Source organism: Bos taurus, chromosome 27, assembly GCF_002263795.3.
Source record: "Bos taurus isolate L1 Dominette 01449 registration number 42190680 breed Hereford chromosome 27, ARS-UCD2.0, whole genome shotgun sequence".
Classification (NCBI taxonomy): Eukaryota; Metazoa; Chordata; class Mammalia; order Artiodactyla; family Bovidae; genus Bos; species Bos taurus.
In genome coordinates this window covers 36,675,027-36,694,233 of record NC_037354.1, presented here as the reverse complement: position 1 = coordinate 36,694,233, position 19,207 = coordinate 36,675,027, and the positions used below count along the sequence as shown (strand labels likewise).

At 48.9% G+C, this 19,207-nt stretch overlaps 1 protein-coding gene and 1 long non-coding RNA gene across 6 annotated transcripts in view; one reads left to right on the top strand and one right to left on the bottom strand.

Annotated features, from left to right (window-relative positions):
• ANK1 (ankyrin 1) overlaps window positions 1-19,207 on the top strand; it is a 245,260-nt gene that overhangs the window by 115,522 nt on the left and 110,531 nt on the right. The gene's annotated exons all lie outside the window — the stretch shown is intronic.
• On the bottom strand, window positions 12,973-19,126 carry LOC104976783 (uncharacterized). The gene is made up of 3 exons (XR_001495310.2): window positions 18,792-19,126; window positions 13,558-13,670; window positions 12,973-13,469 (listed from the first exon to the last, which is right to left on the bottom strand). It is a non-coding gene; the product is annotated as an uncharacterized lncRNA (long non-coding RNA).

The following is a 19,207-nucleotide window of genomic DNA, read 5'->3' as shown; positions in this document are numbered from 1 at the left end:
CCACTGTGTATGTGTATACAGTGTATCCCACTGTCTATGTGTATACAGTGTATCCCACTGTCTATGTGTATACTGTGTATCCCATTGTCTATGTGTACACAGTGTATCCCATTGTGTATATGCACCGCATCTTCTTTATCCATTCATGTCAGTGGACTCTTAGGTTGTTTCCACGTCTTCAGCCTTAACTTGTTAATTGAAGCTCTTTCCTTGGTTTGTTGGTGTCTAGTTTTGTTTGTGTAACAATGCACGTGTCTCATGCTTAGAGCAATTGCTGGTGGCTGGGCTGGGAGTCTGTCTCTGGGGTCCCCCACGATCCAGTTGATCCCCTCCTGAGGCAGCTCTGCCAGGGCCCCAGGTGACCTTCCAGGAGACTTCCTTCCATCCTGTCCTTCCCACATGGAGACCTTCCTCCGAAACCTCCTCCCTCCCTCATCCCCAGCCAGCCCTGCCCCCTACTCCTGTTCCTTCAGAGTCTTATTCTGGAGCATCACTCACTCAAGCTGGTGAGTGATTCCTGAGCTCCCGAGATGGGCAAGCTCCTGCAGAAGTGAAGCCTGGGGTGGTGTGTACAGAAACCTCGCGATCCCAAAGGCGGGAGGAATTTGCCACAAGGAATAAAAGGCTTTGGAAATTCCCAAGAGAGAAAATCCTGCAAGCAGAGGAAACTGAGGGGAATTCCATGGAGATAGGGCCTCCAAGGTGGCTGTCAGGGAGAGGTTTAGTGCAAGGAGCTGAGGATGGAGGCAGAGGAGAGCATGGAAGGGCATCCCGGAGGAAGAGAACGGTGAGATGACAGCCCTGATTGGGCAGCATGTCATCAGTCAGTTCAGGGCAGGAGAGGAAGGGAGGGGTGAGGTCAGGCTAGACACGCAGCTGAAAGGGGGACCAAGAAGGGCTTGGGGATGACCTGCCAGGGTGTTCAAAGGACCTGGAAAGCAGTGAGCCAGGAAGGTTCAGGAAACTGACTCTTGCACCAGCCGGTAAGTTTCACAGGAGGGAATCTGGAGGTGGAGGCACCTGGGAGGTGGCTGCTGAGTTGTCCAGGTAAGAAATGATACAGCCCTGATTCGAGACGTGAAATGGAAAGCAGTGGATGCGTGCGATGATGGAAACTGAGGGCAGGAACTGTCACTGACACTTCCTGAGCCCCTATGTGGGCTGTGCTCTCGGGACTAGACAGGATCCCGGTCCTGGCCCGCAGGACTGCCTTACATGTAATGCTGAGGACACGGAGGCACAGAGAGGTCAAAAGGCTCACAGCTGTGATAGCAAGTGTGCCGTGGAACTGGAATAATCAGCCATGATAGCTGGCCCCAGTGCCTGGCTTCTGAGCCAGTGGCTTTTCCTGCTTTCATGAGAGCAGCCGAAGCAGGAGGCTTGGGAGGCACGGCAGGGGTGGGTGGGGGTGCTGGCATTTCTCCTGCTGGGTCCTGTGGCAGGATTTCCTTTGGAACTCCTGAGCCCACCAGCCAAACCTTTGACCCCAGGGTGCCGGGGTAGCCCTGTGACAGGGTCGTGTTGGCCCAACTTTCGAACCCTTCCCACCACCCCTACTTCTCATCCCTTCAGTGGAGCCTTACTGGTTTTCCTGTACGCAGGGGTCTCCCCCCATAAACCAAAGCAGAAGCACCTCAGGAAGCGTGTCCCCATCTGAACTCAAAGCACAAATGCATGGCAGAATGTTTACTTAATTTGCAAATCTTCACCACGGGGTTTCTTTAAGTAACTAGCTCCCAAGTGCATAGGGAAATTATTATATATGAAAACTTTTGCGGAAGGCAAAAAAAAAAAAAAAAAAGAAAGCTTTAACAGAATGGATTCAGATGTACTGTACATGCTGAAGGTATCTAAAAATGCTTCCAATTTTCTCCTTGCCTTTCATATTTGTCCGTGAATTTAATTGCAAACATCAATCATCTAAAAGAGTGTCTGTGTGTAGATGGTAGCCTTGAATTGTTTCACAGGTCTACCTGAAGAAATGAAAATATGTGTGTAGATGGTAGCCTTGAATTTTTTAACAGGTCTAACTGAAGAAATGAAAATATAGTAAAGTTCACACATCCCAAACAGGACAATTATGGAATTGATTCTGTACATTCCCAAAGGATGTTTTGTTTTAGGAAGGAATCCAATAAATACAGTTTGCTATTGCATCAAAAGTGAAAGTGAAAGTCGCTCAGTCGCATCCGACTCTTTGCAACCCCATGGACTATACAGTCCATGGAATTCTCCTGGCCAGACTACTGGAGTGGGTAGCCTTTCCCTTCTCTAGGGGATCTTCCCAACCCAGTGATCAAACCCAGGTCTCCCACATTGCAGGCAGATTCTTTACCAGCTGAGCCACAAGGGAAGCCCAAGAATACTGCAATGGGTAGCCTACCCCTTCTCCAGGGGATCTTCCCAACCCAGGAATTGAACCCAGGTGCTGTGTTCAGACTATTTCTTTGTTAGGGGGTTGACTTGTCTAAATACCAGTCTAATTTCCTTCTCCCGCTGGGTCTGTGGGCCTCAACACTCGCATGGCTGGTTTCATAGCTCTCTGTGGAAATGAGAAAACCATTCCATCAGGGGAAATGGATTTGGAATGATCAGAGGAGCTTTTTCTGGTGTGGCTATTTTTGGAATGCCTCTACCCCTGAGTATATATGGTGGCTAAGAATCTTAGGACTTTCTGATCTACTGATGTCTAAGGATCAAGTCCATGAAATCCTTGAAATTGTGAACAGGATGGAATTCTCTCATCTACTTGGGGATCCAGACTGACATCTTATTGATTTAAATTTGCATGGGTGATTAGAGATAGAGAGGTCGTAATTCCAAGTGTAAAAATTAATGGCTGCAATGTGCTATCTCTTGATTCAAATAAACTGCTTAGACCTTGATTCACTAAGTATCTGAGACCACCACTTGAGAGATGGTTCTCAGCAGGAAACACGTCCCCTACCCGGGCGTTAGGAAATACCCAAGTGAGGGGCATACAGATATTTAGGGACAGGCCTGCAGAACGCAGAAGTGACTCATTCCGCTGCTGCTTCCGCTGGGAAATAAGATCTTATTTCACGGAGGTGGAGACTGGAATGGTTGGGTGACTTGCTTGCTGGCAAACAGATCAAAGGAGACTTGCAGTGGGTGATATGAGGAAGCCCAGAGGATGGCAGCTCTTTGCTCTCCCAGTTGAAATACCCACGCAGGGAACGCCAGGCACATCCTCATTGACACAGATGGGCGTTTCTAGTACATCCCCTACTTTTTTTCTGGCACTGTATTTAACCTTGAGAGAGTGCATGTTTCCTGTAACAGCCCTCCAGGAAATATTCTGTCTTCCATCAGGCAGCCCCCTAGAACTGGGGTGGGCTGGGGGCTGCCCTCCTATATGGGAGGAGGGCAAGGCAGGCTCACCCCTGCGCTGCAGAGCTCCTGGCCCCCTTTGGCTGGTCCCTGGCAGAAGAAGCTGGTGTCTGGCATCTGAAAGGTCCGGCATCCTTCTCTAAACCAAGGACTCAGCATACAGCCCGAGCTCCTGCTCTTGTACCAGTCATTTAAACCCCCAGTGATTTGCATTCTTGGGTTTCTTAGCACTGTTCCCCATTTGGCCAAAGATGTTCTGACCACTCTGCCTTTGACCTTCACGAGGTGGGGCCGGCCCCAGATGCCTCATGCAAGCCAGGTGGTAACAGCCACGGACCGGCCCCCGCAGCCCCTACTGAATTTGTTCCGTGCCCCCAGCACTTGCTCTCACCTCCCGAGCCCTGGGCTCTGGGATGGGACCTGAACTTGACCTTCTGGACCTTGGCAACCTTTTGCCTCCCTTCCCCCACTCCCTTCTCCTGGTTCCCAAGCACGCCCCGCACCCAGGAAGGGGAGGGAGAAGGGGCCTTCTGAGCAGACCCCAGGGGTGTGGACCATGCTGGACCAGAAGATGGAGACTTGGCTTCTGGTCTGGTAAATACTACCGCTATGACCTGTGACCTTGAGCCGGTCACTCCATCTTTCCAGACTTGAAGATGAAGGGGTGGTTTCTGGATCCCCAAATCCATGCCTTTCCAGCTCATCCAGGGCGTGCAGCTCTCTCTGAGTTGTGTTTTGGTTTCCACTCTGGCTGGGGTTAGGAATGATTGCACATTGATCCCTTGGCAGAAGGCAACAGCAGAGTGTGCGGTGGGAATAAAATGAGGGCGGGGAAGGATGGTGATGAGAGCGGAGCCTGAACACCAGGGCCGGGGAGCCTGGAAGGTGGTCTTGCTAGCTCCCTCTGTGCTGGCATCCCTGGGGTGTGGTCTCCAAGCAGAAGGCAGGTGACATCACTGTTGCTAGGGGCTGGGACCCTGTGGTACCCGGCCTGAAAGGCATCTCTCGGATCACACAGAAGTTATGGGAATTGCACAACAGTTAGGAAGGGCCCAGGGCAGGGTGTCCTGGCTGTGCATTCGGGATGGTCCGAAGCTGGCTGAGGGCTGGGATGGTGGAGGTGGCTGAGGAGGCTGGAGGGCAAGGGGCATCCCGCTCCCCATTGTGATTTCCGACCGCCTGTCTTCTCCTCTCCCAAGTCTTCCAAATGGAGTCCCCAGTTAAAACACAAAAGGAGGACTCTTTTCCCAGAGAGGGAGACTTTCCCACAAATGTAGAAGCACAGGGCACAGACATTTCTCTGTAGCATCACTGGTAAGGGATTTCACCCGTTTCCCAGTGAGGCATGGGGAGAAGTTAAATGTCGAAACCTCTTCTGGTTTTCTGTGTGTGCGTGGTGTGGCCTCTCCCCACCCCCACCAGCTTGCGCCCTCTGGAAGTGACCTCTCTGGCCAAACTGTAACACACCTGGCCACAGAAACGATGGAAGAGACAGCGGTGAACCCAGCGGTCCTCTGCCCTCCTCAGCATCCTGCCCACACCCAGCCCCAGACTCGATGCCCTCTGACCCACTGTTTATCTCTGTGTCTGATGTTGCCCTGACAGTGACAAGCCACACACTCATACACACACACGCACACGCATGCTTGCATGTACACGCATGCACACAGATGCACACACATAATCCCTGAACAAGTACTGTAGCCCCGAGGCCTTGGAGTCCAGGAAAACCAGCCCCTGTGGCCCCAGGAACATCAACCACGTGGGTGGGAAGAATCTAGTAAGAGGTAGGCGTCTGCTCCCCAGCACCCCCGGGGGGGGAGGGGCGGGCGTTGGGTGTAGAAGGATGAGTCATCCTTCCCGAGGAGGAGAAGAAGCTGGATGCTCTAATAATGAGTCACGCAGGTTAACTCAACAAACTCCTACGGGCACTTGAAAAATGCTCCTGCTATTTATGAATCCAGAGTCCAAGAGGAAGTCATGAAAGATATTGGCTCCAACTGAAGAGGAGGTGAACTGGGACCTCTGATCTGGCCTGATTAGCCAGCTGGGCTCCAGGTGAGGACCCGGGAGGGCCTGGGAAGAGGCTGCGAAGGTCCGTGGCTTCAGCCTCCCTGGTCAGCCCCTGGACAGGGTCTGCTGCAGCATGCTAAGTCCCTTCAGTCGTGGCTGACTCTTTGGGACCCCATGGGCTGTAGCCCACCAGGCTCCTCTGTCCATGGGATTCTCTGGGCAAGCACACTGGAGTGGGCTGCCATGCCCTCCTCCAAGGGATCTTCCCGACACAGGGATCAAACCCATGTCTCTAAAATCTCCTGCATTAGCAGACTGGTTCTTTACTACTAGCACCACCTGGGAAGTCCATTATAGAGGCCAGGTTGGTGGAAAGGGATATTTGCTTTATTTTGGATGCCGGCAATGTGGGGATGGTGGACTCCCGTCCAAAAAGCGACTCCCCCTCCCAACTAACAATCACTAGGCAAGGGCTTTTATAGATGGAGGGAGGGGGCTACATGCAGAAACAGCACAGTCAGCTCTGACAGTCATCTTCAAACTGGTCCTCAGTGGTCCGACCAGCATCACCTTGATTGTTTTAAGTACAGTTACTCTTCAGTTCCAGAGTCTGTCTGTTTCCATATCTACAGCCCTTGAGAAGGAACTAAAGGTCCTTGGCTGTGCCCAGTGACTACGTTATTATTTGGTCTCCTTTGGCTGCTCTCCTGTTTCGGCATGCTCTCACTTCTCTGATTAAGCTTATTCTTTGGCTAACATTTTTCCACTGACAAAAGCCAGGCAGTGACATGGGGGTGAGGACCGCAGGGTCCTGCTGTGTTTTCGGTACATGTGTCTTATTGCCTTATCCCCTTCCCTGCCCCACCTGAAGGCAAGCTCTGTGAGAGCAGATGTCTGTCTGTCTGAGGACACTCTGGGTCCTAGACGCTTAATAGGCACACAGATATTTTTTAAAGAAAGAAGCAAATCTAACAACCATCATCTTATCTTCCTCTTGCATAACGTCTCTGTGAGGAATGGGAACTCCCTTCAGCCTCATGACGTTTAAACCTCTAAAGGCTGTAATATCGTTAGGAATAAATTATTCTTTGACGTAGTTTTCACCCCATTCCCTAGAGTAAGCATGCTTGTTTTGTTGACTAACATACATATTTTTAATCGACAAGTGTTTCTGGATCTCTACCTTCTGTTTATGAAGCGTGTATTCCCTTTATCTTCTAGAACTGAACACCTAGCAAACAGGGGGCTTCAGGTCAAATCGGTAGTGTTAAAATGGATCCCGGCGACTGCCTGAAAACTGGCAGCCTTTAAGGTTTGGTTCAAATCTCACTGCTGGATGAAAGAGTCCCCCGAGTGCCTTATTCCCCTCTGATCTCAACTCTTGATTTGAATTCCTGGTGCTTCTTGATGGAACCTCTTACTGCCTTAAAAAAAAAAAAAAATTATCGGAGTAGAGTTCACTTACAGTGGTGTGTTAGTTTCGGGTGTACAGCAAAGTAAGTGATCCAGTTACACATACACATATGTTCATTCTTTTTCAGATTCTTTTCTCTTGTAGGTTATTACAGACTACAGAGTAGAGTTCCCAGTGCCACACAGCAGATCCTTGTCTGTTATCTGTCTTATATATAATGTGTGTGCATGTTCATCCCAAACTCCTGACTGATCCCTCCTCCCACATTCCCCCTCTGGTAACCATACGTTTGCTTTCAGTATCTGTAAGTCTGTTTCTGTTCTTTAAATAAATTATTTCGTATCATTTTTAAATTGAATTCCACATATGAGTGATCGCATGTGTTTGTCTTTCTCTGTCTGACTTATTGCACTTAATATGATCATCTCTAGGTCCATCCACATTGTTGCGAATGGCATTATTTTGTTCTTTCTTATGACTGAGTAGCATTCCATTGCACATATGTACCACATCTTTTTTTTAATCCATTCTTCTGTTGAAAGACTTCCTCATTGCCTTTTAATCAGACACTCATGGGGTATCTCTTGAGCTGTTGTCTTACTGAATCTTTAGCCTGTGTATTGTTCTATGTATTTTCCATATAGCTATATCTTTCGCCTCTACTAGTTTGCAATCTTCCCAAGGTCAGGAACCACGGAAGATGCTTATCTGTGTCTTCTGTTGGGTTCTCAGATCGCACACAGCAATTCAGCAGTTCATACTTCAGAGTGGAAGAGGGAATGAATGAGAGAAGCAGACCTGTTAGTACCACTAAGTCCTGTATGGATAATTTTTCTCTGCTACTCTCATCCTAGAAACACTCACAGAACTCCAGGTTGATGTGGATATTGACAAATGATTTTCTTTTGGAAATGCTGATTTGGCCTCTAGGTGTCTGATCTCAGAAGTCCTGGAAATGTGTCTCTGATGGCCAAGAACTAGCTCCGTGATTACAGACATGATAACACCTGTTTTAGTGATAAATGATTCACTGCCCATTTCTCTTTCTTTTTCTTATACTTAACATTTATTTAGGGGTTCAAGGTGCAGGGGGGTCACTAAGAAAGGCCATGTTGAAAAGTAACTAGGGAATGGCTATCAAGGGTGATTTTAGAGTAGAAATGAGGTCTTCATGAAGTTATAACATTTTGGAGATGGCAAGAGAATGAAAACATCTATAACATTTTATTTCTTTAAAAAAGATATGAAGTCAAGGTTTCAGAGAAGGACTGTCTAGTCAGCCTTCATCATTATCCAGATGAGAAATGTCCAAGTGAGAGACAGATCTCAGAATTCACCCATGGTGGGTGGGGCTTTCTGCAGATGAAGTGGGATAGAGAGAAATGTAGATTGGCCTGATGACTTATAGCTTATTTCCTCACCTTTTTATTTAAATAATCATAAAAAGACTGATATAAATACTGTATGAAAAGATATTTGAAAGAGAAGCCAGCCGGAATTCACAAGAGGATTAAATAGAGAGATAATGGTCTCTATTCAATTATTAAGAGTACTATGATGAGCCCTATGTGACATATTCTGTGTAGCATCTGCCCTGTTGCCTTGGTAGTAAAGAGAAAATAGCACCGGGAAGGAGCAGGCAGTTGCCAAGGTGCTTTTCAGTGGTAACCGCTAAGAACCCTGTTGAAAGGAGCTTAAGAGCATCTTAAAGGACAGAGCCTGCCTTCCTGTTATCAAGTTGTGTAAAACAGCAACCTTCAGGGGCTGGTCGGAGGGCTGGGTGGTAGTTTAATTGGGTTTGATTGCCTTGAAATGTTTTGGCTCCAGGAAGAGAGAGAGGAAACCCTTTTGGTCAGCATTTGTCTGTCGGGGCCTGAATGGAAGGGGTGAGAATCCCCTGCGGGTTCCACCGCAGAGGATCCCCAAAGGCTGCACTGCCTTGGGCTGAGCACGCAGGGCAGCCGGGGAGGCTTAGCACTTGCTGCCTGGACCTTCCTTCGCCTGGTTTGGAAGGGGGTGTCCCTGAAGTCACAGTGATGATTCCAGAGAACTCAACTGGGGAGCCTGGGATTAAAGTCAACCTTATTGTTTCAAGTCTGTGCGTTTCCCCAACCCTCTGGGAAGGACAGTTTCAATCACCTCTTATTAAACCTTTAATATAATGAAACGGACTCATAGACACGAAGAACAAGATAGTGGTTAGCAGTGCAGGTAGGGGCTTATGAGATACAAACTCTATGTATAAAATAAATACATGGATATATTGTACAGCACAGGGAAATAGAGCCAATATTTCACAATGACTTTAAATGGACAATAATCTATGAAAATCTTGACTCACTATGCTGTATATCTGAAACTAATATAATAACTCCACTATACTCAATGAAAAAATAAAACAAAAAAACTTTGGGGGCCTGGGTTCATAGAAACAGTGGTCTAACATTTCGGCCTTGAACGTGTCTTGGAGCAGTAGCTAGGGTCTTTTCTGATTACAGAGAATGGCCACATTCATAGACAGGTCCTAGTTGCACTCAGATTTCCAGGATTGAACAATTCTTTCTGGAAAATTCTGAATTTCGTGTTTCTCACAAACCCTAAACATACCTTAGGCTCATTGAATCAAGCAAGACTCAGAGCAACTACCTTCACTGTGCTCCACGTACCACCCAGAGCTTCGGTGACTTTGGGTAAATTACTTAATGTCTTCATGCCTTAGCTTTGTCTTCTGTACAATGGGGACAATGATGGAAGCTACCTCATAGAGTGGTTGTTGAGGATAAAAGGTGTTAAGACAGGTAAAATGCTTAGAATAGTGCCTGGCTTGTAAATTTCAGCTATCATTATTTTTGAATCATTTCTTTCTCCTGCCTTTTCATCTGTATCAAATTGTCATGACAGTGAAGTGTCATGGCCATGGAGCATGGAAGGGGTCACCCAGCATCACCTTCCCAAGCCCCAGTTCCTAGTGGATGTCTCCGCCAAGCAGGGAAAGCCTTGCTACCCAGGCTGGACAAACTCGGGGTGCACAGGCCACTCTGGAATCCTTCAGGCAAGTCTCCACGTAGCTGGCAATGGGCCACCCCCTCCTGGCTCTGTCTCTTTAGGGAGAACTGTTCAAATAAAGCCCAGCCATGCAGGGCTGTCAGAGCTGACACTTGACCATCCTTCAGAAACTCTGGTACGACGGCTTTCATTACTGATAGACAAGCCCCTTGCGCTACTTGAAAGAAAACAAGGGTTTCTGTGTTGGCATGTGCACCTGTGAAGTGAGTGCGGTTGTGCAGTTTCTCCAGTGTGTCCACCGCTCCTTCTCACGCCCCCAGGCTGCAGGGCAGCTTCCTGACATGTGAGGAAGCACTGGGTGTAGTTTAGTCAACGGGGCCATCCGACAGCACGTGTGTTTTCAGAAACGTGTGCCATTCCCGCCCTAGGTCTGGGCTCTGCACTCAGCAGTCAGGCAACATGATCTGAATGTTCTCCACCTCACATCATGGAGAAAGTGAAGTGTGATGTTCTGACATGGGCCAGTGCACTTGCTGATGGGGGGATGCTCTTGGAACGACACTGATGCCTCTCACGACATCTCACGCCCCCTCCCAGCCTCCACAGGGAGATGTGAACTGCTGCAGACCTGAGGAGGTGGAGTTGCTCTGTGGGGCCCGGACTGGCAATTTAGAGCTGATGGAGATTGTGGGGGAAGGGCTGGGAGCCACGGGCTGGGGTGGGGATCCTTGTCTGCAATGCAGCCCACCTAGGACCGTAGCCTCCCCACCCAGAAAACCACAGTGGTCCCAAGGCTGTATCCACAGGCACCGTCGTGGCTTACGGGGAAATGAACAATTGGGTCAAAGAGCCCTGGACATCTGGTTATTTTTTCACTGATGTGACATTTACAAACCTGAACTGATCAATTCAGATTCCAATTTGGCTAACGTTCCTGGAGCCTCTGGTGTGTGGGCAGAATCATGCTAACACTCACGTCTTGTTTTGATCCGGCCTGGCCAAAGCTCCCATTTGGTTGAGACACGTGCTGAGAGCTGCTTCCATGCTGGGCACAGGGGTTCTGAGATGCACAGGAGAAGATGCCTCATTGCTTCTCTACCACCCTGCCCGGTGGCCCCAGGGCTGCTCAGCAGAAGCACTCGCTTGTTCTCAAGGCAGTTCATCCTTTAGGAGTTCCAGGTCTATGTCTTACCCAAAAAGAGAAATGGATACTGACGCTGAAACTTGTTATTGAACATCAAACATTCTGTTCTCTTCATCTGGCTATTTGATGAGAAACTGATGTTGGCTTCTTACTATTGGGGAAATAATCTTGTCCCCTGCAGACTCGCCCCTCGAGCCCCCTCCCCACCTTCTCTCCAGCACAGGGCAGGATTTCCAGAGTGGGGACTGGGCACAGAGACCCCTTCAGGGGTCAGGGTTTTTTTTTTTTTTTGCTTCCTCCTGTTGGCAAGCTTGGCTGTGGGCTCGCAGGGCTAAGGGGCAGGGGGAGAGGGGGTTTCCAGTTCTGATCTGAAAACCAGAAGAGAGAGAAATGACTGATACATATAAAGGCAGGTTGATTTTTCACACTGAACGGGGGTATATTCTTAAAATCTCAATACTGAAACACACACCCAGCAGGCAACTCAAGGCTTCATGGTGAGGGGGCAGCTTCCACAAGGTCAAGTCCCAGAGGGGCCTGTGATGGACAGTCGGCCTCCAGTTCCAGCATGAAGGGGAACCCCTGTGTGTAGGCGAAGGGAAAATCCTAGGTCAGCTGCGCCCTCCCTGCCTCCCCGCTGCGAACTCGGCTTTAAGGCTGGCCCTCCCTGGAATCCATGTAGCACCTTCTCGTAGGTTTAAAAATAGACTCCAGGCCTGCCAACCCTCTTAAAAGGAACATGATGAGCAGAGTGCCAGCATCGTGGGACCTGACACCCGGCTCCCATCAGCTCCCTAAATAGACCCCGGACTCCGGGTCCTGCGGCCACTGAACTGACTGCCGGGAACTCCCCACGCAAAGTTCAACAGGAAAGCAAGCCAGGCTCTCTTTCCCTCGCCTCTCTCGCTTTCCTCACTTCTGCAGGTCTGAATTTCTCGGTCCACTGGATTTCTCGGTTCATTCAACATGACAGCTGTACCATCTGTTCTGTGAAGTCCCTCCCTAATTAACCGGGGAGGGGGCCGGGGTGGGAGGGTGCAATGCTGTCCACAAGAGGGAAGACATTTCCCCCCACAGCAGCAGCAACACTCTAGACGGTTCGCAGAGTCCTGGGGTGGCTGACGGCTGCCCCAGGTGCAGATAAGCCAGCCTGCCTGTCTCAGTAAAGGGCGGAGCCCTGGCGCCCACCCTTATCGGCCTTGGACAGAGACTTGGGGCCGGGGCACCTCCCTGTGTGGGTGCAGGGCCCAGCAGATAGAAGAATAGTTGGGGGCAAAGCCAGCCTTGTCGGCAGGGGAGGAGCTGTGGCCCTGGGCCGAGCTCAGGAGCAGGGCTTCAGCTGTACGTGTACCCTGAGACCTGGTCCTCTGCTGCAGAGAAAATGGAAATGGAAAATGATGCAGTGAAAGAAAGCCCAGGAGGAGCAGCTGCTACAGCATCACAGCAGCGTGCTGGCGGTGCTGGGATCCTGTTCCCAGCCATGGCTGTTCTGACCTTGCAGAAGCAGTGACCAGGCCCTAATTTTCCAGTGTAGAAGCCAAATCAGTCATATCCCTTGTCTCAGGGTGGGAGGGGAGGAGGTCACCTTTGACCAAGGCTTTCATGAAGGAAGCTAGAGAGAAGGAGGAAAAAGAGCATCCTTGCCATTCACTGAGGACCTACTTTGTGCCCGGGTGGTGCTGGGCATTTTTACATTATTCACACAATACCTGGAGCAGGGGGCAGGGGAAGGTTATTTTCATTTCACTGATGAGGGTGCGAATGCTCAGAAAAGTTATTTCCCTTTATCAGAAGTACATGAGCCTGCTAACTTTGAGTATTTTAAAGCTTCCCAGAAAAGCAGATGATGATCATGACATTGCCATTCCAGGAGGACCGAGCCTGACTTGATTGCAGAGGAGAATTAAAACTGGAGGGACATCTTTACAACCTCCAGACATTCTTTGGATTCACTGGAGAGTATATAACTTCATTGTTAACACTAGCAAGCAGGTACTCTTTCTACCCCCTTCTGATGCCTATGTCAGAAGCTTTCTCTATCTCCTTTATACTTTAATAAAACTTTATTACACACACAAAAAAAAAAACTGGAGGGACAGGAGCCCCATGGGTCCTCCAGTTCCCTGCAGGGGGAGAGGCGTGGTCACTGCTCCAGGTGTGAGTTGCCAGGAGGGCCATCTCTGGAATCCCAGCTCTGACTTGAGTCTCAGCTTTGACATCCCTGGAGAGAGGAACCAGCTTGGGTCATGGCTGGCTCCTGCCGGAAGCCGCCTCTTCCTGTTCCCCCAAAAGGCTTCTGGGGAAGCAGTCATCCGAGGACCCCAAGCACCCGAGATCCTTTGCTTCAGGCTTCTGAGCAAAAGGAAGCATTCTCCCAGTTTGTGGAAGGAGCTAAGGTTCACAGGGGATTCCGTGGCAGGGCGCCCGAGAGCCGTGTCCCTTTCTTCTCCCTGTGCCATCTCCGCCTGGCATAGGTGATGCGGCCTGGAGCACAGAACTCCACAACTCCTCCAGCACCTCATTAGGCTCATCTGTGAGGAACTGCAGAGACAGTTGGTAAAATATTCAGCACGACTGGGAAAAAACTGCACACGCCATGAACCCAGAAGATGGAACAAGTGATCCTTACCAAGCAGCCCTCATCTTTTCCTTAGCCCATCAATTCCTTTCTGCTCCTTTGCGTTGGCTGTTTGCTTTGATTTCAGTGACTTTCCTGGCAGATCTCCCAGGCACACTAAATACCTGTAATAAAAATGAATACGTAAACTCACTACCATGTGTAAAACAGATAGATAGTGGGAAATTGCTATATAGCACAGGGGGCTCAAGTCGGTGCTCTACGATGACCTAGAGGGGTGGGATGGGGTGGGGTGGGGGGAGGTCCAGGAGGGAGGGGAGATATAGATATATATAAAATACATAGCTGATACACTTTGTTATAGAGCGGAAACTAACACAACATTGTAAAGCAATCACACTCCAATTTTTTTTTTTAAAGACACATTGAGAAGAGCAGCCTTCAGGCATGAAAATATACAGGAAATGGGTGAGCAGTATGATTCCTTGTTGTCTAAGGGTGTAGGGGTAATGGAAGGTTGAAGAGGGACAGTTCACGAAGAGGGAAAAATAAGGGCTTATGTTTCTGAATCCCAAGAGCCCAAAGAAACCCTTAAAAGTCATCAAGTTTATCCTGTGTTTCTATGTGCTATATCAAACAATGACTTATGTTTCTCTGCTACTCCAAAGACCGCCCGCCCCCCCGCCAACAGCAAGGATTCAGCTCTTTCTGAATAATGAATTCTATTATGTCACATCCCTTAGCACTGGAGAAAAATTTTTCTGTCTGATCTAAACCTTCTTTGGATCAATTTAATCCCATGATTGACAGTTTCCTTATGACCCATGGAAATATTCATACATCGGTCAGCAAGCATTTATTTGGCACTACCACCCAGCTCTGTGTGGAGTGAGGGAGAGGGACTGGGCATACAGGGCACGTGGACCACGCTGTCTCTACCTGTAGGAAGCTTATAGCTGAGTCATGGTGGCCACGGCAGCTGGGGAAATGGCGCCATATAATTCGTCCCACTCTGGGATCTGGGTTCTAGTGCTGGAAGGGGTTGCGTACATCTTAAGAGTCATCTTCTCGAGCCTTCTGCCTTTTTTTATTTTTTGGCCGTGTGGCCTGTGGGATCTTAGTTCCATGACCGGAGATGGAAGCAGTGCCCCCAGCATTGGAAGCACAGAGTCTTAGCTGCTGTACCATCAGGGAAGCCCCGTGCCATCTCTTCCTTAGTGTCAGTCACCCCAGGTCCTTCATTGAGTAACGTGCCTGGAGTTGTTTCCTTCTCCTCTCGGGCTTTGTCTGACTCTGCGTATCTAAGTTGCAAAAACCTCAACCCTTCCAAGGTCAAAACCAACTTCAAGAATTCTTGGAAGTCCTGAGTCCTCAAAGTCCTCTGGTAATATCTCGGGCCCTTTCCCATTCTCAGCAGAACCATGGGTTGTATTCAGTTTCTGGTTCCACTGTCTTTTTTCTTTGTGATTTCACTGAATATATAACTCATAGCATTTATGCTGTAAAGAAGTCTGGGCTTCGAAGTTAGATTCCCTGGGTATCAGAATTGGTTTGGGAGTTTTTTGCTATTTAACTTCAAATATTTCACTTGAAGGATCTCAGTTTTTGTGCTCTGGGGAGGTATTGGGAGGTTGGCATTGACGCATATGCACTATTGATACTAAGTATACAGTAGATGGGAGAAGGCGACAGCGCCCACTCCAGTGCTCCTGCCTGGAAAATCCCATGGACGGAGGAGCCTGGGAGGCTGCAGTCCATGGGGTCGCTAAGAGACACGACTGAGCGACTTCACTTTCATGCATTGGAGGAGGAAATGGCAACCCACTCCAGTGTTCTTGTCTGGAGAATCCCAGGGACGGGGGAGCCTGGTGGGCTGCCATCTATGGGGTCCCACAGAGTCAGACACGACTGAAGCGACTTAGCAGCAGCAGCAGCACACAATGGATAACTAATGAAAACATGCTGTTGCAGCACAGGGAACCCTACTAAATGCTCTGTGGTGAGCTGAAGGGGAAGGAAATTCAAAAGGGAGGAAATATACATATATGTATGGCTGATTCATATTGGTGTACAGCAGAAATTAACAACATCATAAAACAACTCTATTCCAATAAAAATAATTTTTAGAAATAGATGTGCTGTCTAGAATAAAGCTCAGTAATAAGACGACAAACAACCCAGTTAAAAAAATGGGCAAAACATTTGAACAGACACATCACCGAAGAAGATAATGTGGATGGCAAGAAAGGCCCTGGAAAGATGTCTAGCATCATTAGTTATTGCTGCTGCTGCTGCCGCCAAGTCGCTTCAGTCATGTCCGACTCTGTGTGACCCCATAGATGGCAGCCCACCAGGCTCCCCCGTCCCTGGGATTCTCCAGGCAAGAACACTGGAGTGGGTTGCCATTTCCTTCTCCAATGCATGAAAGTGAAAAGTGAAAGTGAAGTCGCTCAGTCGTTTCCGACTCCTAGCGACCTCATGGACTGCAGCCCCCCAGGCTCCTCCGTCCATGGGATTTTCCAGGCAAGAGTACTAGTTAACAGGGAAATGCAAATTAAAACCACAGTGAAATACTACTACACATCTATTAGAAGGTCTAAATTGGGACTGACCATGCCAAGTTGGGGCTTCCATGTCCTAGCTAATGTAAATAGTGTTGCAATCAACATCGGGGTGGGCTTCCCTGGTGGCTCAGATGGCAAAGAATCCACCTGCCTATGCAGGAGACTTGGGTTTGATACCTGGGTCGGGAAGATCCCCTGGAGATGGGAATGGCAACCCACTTCAGTATTCTTGCTTGGGAAAATCCCATGGACAGAGGAGCCTGGTGGGCTACAGTTCATGGGGTCACATATCAGACATTACCGAGTGACAACTAATACCAAGTATTACCAAGGATATGAACCAATGGGAGGGGCTACAAACAGGCAGGAGGAAACTGTTGGAGGTGATTTTGGAGGTTCCTTGTCTTGACTGTAGTGATGGTTTTATAAGCTTATGTATCTAAAAAACTTACCAAGTACATGTAAAATATGTAGTTTATAATGTGTCAATTATACTTCAATACAGCTGTTCAAAATGGTCTGTTTTTCAGTTCATTGTGTGAGTCAATTGTATTCGTGTTTTTGAAACGATTATAAGTACTGTTCTTCTTCCATTTGAGTAGGGCATTTCTCTCTCTCTAAATATTAATGTTGGAACAGTGCTTTGGAATCCCTTGAGATATTGCGCTGGGCTATGATCAGGGCTGTTCCAGTAACCATCATTTATTAATTGAAGCTCGCTGTGTAGAGGCTTTTAGCAAATCTGCGAGGCAGTTTTAAGGGGCACCAGAGCAAAAGACCTGTAAGAGAACGCGTGTTTTTAAAATGTGTGCATTTTTGTGCCTGAAGGAGGGCCTGTGGTGAATCCCCCTCTCCCAGGCACCTGTCTTTGGTACAGGGATGTGGTGTTTTCCACCTCTCAGAGGTTGCCTGTCCTCTGATGGTGATGAGGGTCTTGGGCCTGGAGAATTCTGATGCCCTGTCTTCAAATACCAGTGTTGTCACAGGAGTTCATTGCATTATACACGGCAAGTCACTCTTTTCTGGGATCTTCCTGTCCCTCTCTCTTGATCCTTATTTATCCCTTTTATTGGAGACCTTCCTCTAATTGTCGAATAGCTTTGAAGAGGACCTTACTTGTTTTTTTTAAATTGAAATATAGTTGATTTCCAATATTAGTGTTCAGTTTCAAGTGTACAGCATAGTGATTCAGAATGTTTACAGATTGTACTCCATTTGAAGTTATTATAAAATATTGGCTATAGTCCCTGTACTGTACATTACACCCTTATATCTTATTTATATAACACCCAGTGGATTCTATCTCTTCATTTTCTCCCCTATCCCCTATCTTCCCCCTCACCGACCTCTCTCCCCACTAGTATTCTGTATCTGTGAAGCTATTTCTCTTCTTTTATATTCATTTGTTTGTCTTATTATTTAGATTCCACATATAAGTGAAAATGCATGGTTATTTGTCTTTCTCTGTCTGACTTAATTTCACTAAGTGTAACACCTTCCAGGGCCATCCATGCTGTTGCCAGTGGCAAACTTTCATTCTTTTAATGGCTGGGTAATATTCCATTACGAGCTTCCTTAGTTGCTCAGTCATAAAGCATCCACTTGCCAGTGCAGGAGATGCAGGTTCAATCCCTGAATTGGGAAGATCCCCAGGAGAGGGAAATGACAACCCATTCCAGTATTCGTGCCTGGGAAATCCCATAGAGAGAAGAGGCTGCCAGGCTACAGTCCATGGGGTCATAATAAGTCAGACATGACTTAGTGAGCACATAACCACAACTACAATATTCCATTGTCTATACCACATCTTCTTTATCCATTCCTCTGTTGATGGACACATAGGTTGCTTCCACGTCTTAAAAGAAAGTGAAGTCACTCAGTCGTGTCCGACTCTTTGTGACTGTATGGACTGTAGCCCATCAGGCTCCTCCATCCTTGGGATTTTCCAGGCAAGAATACTGGAGTGGGTTGGCCGTCTTGGCTGTTGTAAACAGTGCCACTATGAATGCATTTTTTCAAATTAGCAGTTCTATTTTATTGGGCTAACTACCCAGGAGTGGGATTGCTGGATCATATGGTAGTTCTATTTTTAGTTTTTTGAGGAACCTCCAGACCATTTTCCACAGTGGCTGCACCAATTTGCAAGAGCACCTTACCTTGGAAAACAGTCAGTTTTTCTAACCTCAGAGCATCTCGCGTGGTGTCCCCTTCTGGCACTGTGCCCACTTGGATTGGGGATCTTTCCAGTGCTGCTAACAGAAGGGCTTTGGGTCGGCTGGACACTCTGTTTCCTAGTAGTAACCTCGGACCTGACCTTAACCCCACTGGGCACAGCTTGTCCACCCATACAACTCCAATACCATCTTCTGGCTTAAGAGGTGGCTGCGAGGGTTAAATGAGGTAATGGCAAAATGCCCTTCACCTCACAGTTACTTAAGGGGGGACTGATGCCTCCCAAACACACGGCCCTCCCTCCTGTGACCCTGCTTCGGGGTGGGAGGGGTGGGGAATGAGCCTGTGCTATCTGGACTGCTCTTTGCAGAGAGCGTGAAGCTGGACTCACGATACAAAACACGCATGTTGGAGCAAGTGGTGTCGCCAGCGGCCGTGACAGCTCCTGGGGTGCTTCTGCGGGCATCGCTCAGCGTAATCCCTGGTGTCAGCCCCACCTCCCCGACATGCCTTTGACATCGCCCCCCACCTCCCCCGCCCCGGAATGACCTCATGAGAAGGGGAGGATGGTCCGGGAGCAGAATCTGGGCGCTTCCTCCGGCCCTGGGTGACAATGCCCTAAACCCCACGTCAGCCTGGAAGGATGAAGGAAGACGGAGTAACAGAGTCTGGCCTCGCGGCTTCCCTCCGCCGCTGCGCGCTCTCGGCAGGAGCTGGAATCTCAGGACACACGCAGGGCGAGAGCTGGAAACGCTCAAGGCGGCGATGGGCATAAATAGACTCTGCTGAGCTCACCCTGGCCGGCCCCGCCGGCCCCGCGGCCCATTCACCCGGGCGGCCGGGGAGGCAGGAGGCAGGGCGGCAACGCCATGCAGCTGGGAGCGCCTCACCTCCATTGGACGTGGGTGCCGCCCCCCCAGCAGCCGCAGGACTCTGCCCCCCGCCGGCCGCCCGCCCCGGCCGCT